The following is a 3,796-nucleotide window of genomic DNA, read 5'->3' as shown; positions in this document are numbered from 1 at the left end:
TTCTTAAATTTTTTTGGCATGAAAGGAAAACAGATAGAAAATAATATCTTTTGTGGAAATACGTCGCGTGCTTAAGCTCTAAACGATATTAACCGAAAAGAGCCTTTAATTAATTAACTCTTTCACTGATGACTTTTCTACCGTCAGTATACCCCTTCACTGCTGCATTTTTTCGCAACATAAGACACCAGAGAAACCACTCTCAAAGAATGAACTATATCTTTCGTTGAAAGATATATATGAAATACATCATATATTGCACTGCGGGTATGAAATCAAATGAAACCATGTTGTCTCGCAGTGATGAGCGCAAATTTCTATTGCGTCGAGAAGCCTGAAAAATTATCAGGACTTCAACGGGATTTGAACCCGCGACCTCGCGAAAACGGTGCGATGCTCTAACCAACCGAGCTATGAAGCCACTGACGTTGGGAGCTGGTCACTTCTGGGTTCACAACTTCCCGTGATAAGTAATTATGAGTGAAAGATATATATGAAATACATCATATATTGCACTGCGGGTATGAAATCAAATGAAACCATGTTGTCTCGCAGTGATGAGCGCAAATTTCTATTGCGTCGAGAAGCCTGAAAAATTATCAGGACTTCAACGGGATTTGAACCCGCGACCTCGCGATACCGGTGCGATGCTCTAACCAACTGAGCTATGAAGCCACTGACGTTGGGAGCTGGTCACTTCTGGGTTCACAACTTCCCGTGATAAGTAATTATGAGTGAAAGATATATATGAAATACATCATATATTGCACTGCGGGTATGAAATCAAATGAAACCATGTTGTCTTGCAGTATTTCATATATATCTTTCACTCATAATTACTTATCACGGGAAGTTGTGAACCCAGAAGTGACCAGCTCCCAACGTCAGTGGCTTCATAGCTCACTTGGTTAGTGCATCGCACCGGTATCGCGAGGTCGCGGGTTCAAATCCCGTTGAAGTCCTGATAATTTTTCAGGCTTCTCGACGCAATAGAAATTTGCGCTCATCACTGCGAGACAACATGGTTTCATTTGATTATATCTTTCGTTATATTGACGCAATTTTAATTAAGGGGCGATTTGTTCAATAGTTTATTTTGGGTGACCAGTTACTATACACTGTTTAATATATTTAATTTACGAATGCTCTTGTAACAACTAGTTTTTCAACCTTACAGTATCAATAAATGTTGTTGTTGTTGATTCGGGCGGCTTACACTAATTTAAGAAACCAAACGAAACGAAATGGATGCAATCAATCATCACAACGGCAAAATTTCGATCCGTTTCGCAAAATAGCAACTACACCGAGATTACCGTTTTGCGAAACGTTTTTGTCCCATTTGAGGCTATCTACGCTCACACACGCCTCTGCAAGGGTAAATGAAAGTACTAGATGGAGGTAGCTGAAGGTAAATGAAGGTAGATGAAGGCAAGTTAATGAATGTGATTGAAGGTAGATGGAGGTATATTTCTATGGTAAATGAACGTGAATGAAGGTAAATGAAGGTCTAGATGAAGGTAGATGACGGTAAAACAAGATAGATGAAGGTAAATGAACGCTGATGAAGGTAGATGTAGGTAGTTGAAGGTAAATGAAAGTAAAAGAAAGTATATTAACTTATGTAAATAAATGTTAATGAAGGTATGTGAACGTGAATCATAGTGAAGGTATATGAAGGTGAGTGAAGGTAGATGAAGATAAATGAACGTGAACAAAGGTAAATGAAGATGAATGAACGGGGATGAAAAAAGATAAGTGGGTAGCTGAAGGTAACTGAACGTGAATGAAGGTATATTAAGGTAACTAATGTCAATGGAGGTATATGGACGTGAATGAAAGTATATGAGGTAAGTGAAGGTAGATGAACTGTAAATTAACATGACATGATAAAGGCAGCTGAAGGTAAATGAAAGTATATGAAGGTATATTAAGGTGAATGAATGTAGATGATTGCGATTGAAGATAACTGGAGGTAGACGAGGGTAAATAAAGGTAAATGAAGGTAGGTGAAGGTAGATGAATGTTAATGAAAGTATATGAACGTGAACGAAGGTATATGAAGGTAAATGAAGGTAGATAAACATCAAGGTAGATGAACGTGAATGAAGGTATATTAAGGTGAGTGAAGATAGATGATTGCCATTGAAGGTAGATGAAGGTAGATGACGGTAAATAAGGGTAAATCATCGGAAGGTAGATGAAGGTAGATGAATGTGAATGAAGGAGGATGAAGGTACTAGATTAAGGACGGCGCCTACCATTGTTATTGCGCATACGTTCTGCGCATGTCGAGATACTCGGATTTCCTATCGGTGATGCTTACTAATACAGGGATATTTTTGCGCGGTTCAAAACTATCGGGAGAAAGTAGATCTTAGTAAGTACTCTTGGTATCCAAAACGAAAATTGGGGGGTAACCATGCATTTTTGAGAGATAATTAAGCTTCAACTTGAGAAAGAATGCCATACATTGCTTTGTATTCTAAAGTTTTTTACAAATATTATTCATGAATTATCTTTGAAAAATGCGTGGTTACACCCAATTTTCTTTTTGGATTTCAATAACACTTGTTAAGATCTACATTTCCTGCATAATCACACACCGGGGCAAAAATGTCTTTAATTAGTAGGCACCGTCCTTAAGGTGAATGACAGTCGGACATTCTCTTGCTCGCATGGACCCTTTTGAATGAACAAGACAAAAGAATCGGATCTTCTATCTATCGTCACACGATCTCATCGGGAAAACAAAAAGGTCTATTGAGGTTGCTAAACTAATAAATAGAGCGACTTTCATATGACCTTGATCGATAAACGTAAACAAAAATGCAAAACATTTAATTGGCTTAGCCAACGCGGATGCAAACTAAGGAACCTTTCCATTTGACAGAACTGACCGGCCAGGGTACTTACTCAACACCGCTTTCAAATCTTCACACTTTGAGGATGATATGTACTCCTCCAGAAGAGTACGAGTGATTATCATGCAAGTTTTCCTTCAAATTTTTGCATTTTCTTTGCAAGCTGACGGGTCTTGCCGGCCAGTTCTGACAAAAGGAAAGCGCCCTTGATAATCTCTCCATGGAACTTTCAGGAAAGTGATCGGCTTTTCGCTTTGACGTCAGTTGAAATGCAGTAATGTGATTGGGAAATCGAACTGTTTACTGCCCATATTAGGAGTTTCCTTGGGGAAATAAGGAGAAATTTTGTTTTAATCTTGCCAAACATTGGTCCGTGAAACAAATTGCGAACACTTTTTCAACGTCTTACGAAAGTGGCGCTATTTAACAATTATTCCGAGAGCATGCGTTGGATATTAGATGGTAAATATCCAACGAGGGCGACTAGAATAATTCTTGTATTAAACTTTCATTAAATTCTAAGCGCTTGGACACTTGGAAATTAAAGGCAATCAGTTTCCATATGAGGTCATATGGTGTATGAGTTGATAACCGAGATCGAGTGAACCAATCAGAAAGCTAGAAACGCAATATCCGAGGACGAAAATTTAATAATTAAACAATTGCTCCTTTACAAACGTTCATTTCGTCTAAAATATACAGTGTTTCACATTTCTTTACAAGAAAAAGTCCTTCGGTGTTAAACCAAAAGGTAACTAAAATATGACATCTTTTAAATAAAAAGCCAAAAAGAGTCCTTGGTTTTCAAGCTAAATATATAAATAATATATTACATATATAACAGTTCTTAACAAGCAACCGTTTTGTGTGGAATCCAACTCAGTGTTTAGAACGGATACAATGGACAAAACTTGCGCCAGGCACAAAAGAAA

The 3,796-nt window shown here is 37.8% G+C and overlaps 1 protein-coding gene across 1 annotated transcript in view; it reads right to left on the bottom strand.

The window, feature by feature from the left end:
- Positions 1–3,498: 3,498 nt before the first annotated feature.
- LOC138015301 (voltage-dependent calcium channel subunit alpha-2/delta-1-like) overlaps positions 3,499–3,796 on the bottom strand; it is an 89,374-nt gene continuing 89,076 nt past the window's right edge. The window contains exon 39 of the mRNA XM_068862289.1: positions 3,499–3,796. This exon is cut by the window's right edge and continues 860 nt beyond it. The gene's annotated coding sequence lies outside the window, so the exon portion shown is untranslated.

This window comes from Montipora capricornis, chromosome 9 (genome assembly GCF_036669925.1).
Source record: "Montipora capricornis isolate CH-2021 chromosome 9, ASM3666992v2, whole genome shotgun sequence".
Lineage (NCBI taxonomy): Eukaryota > Metazoa > Cnidaria > Anthozoa > Scleractinia > Acroporidae > Montipora > Montipora capricornis.
This window is presented reverse-complemented; position numbering and strand designations above follow the sequence as displayed.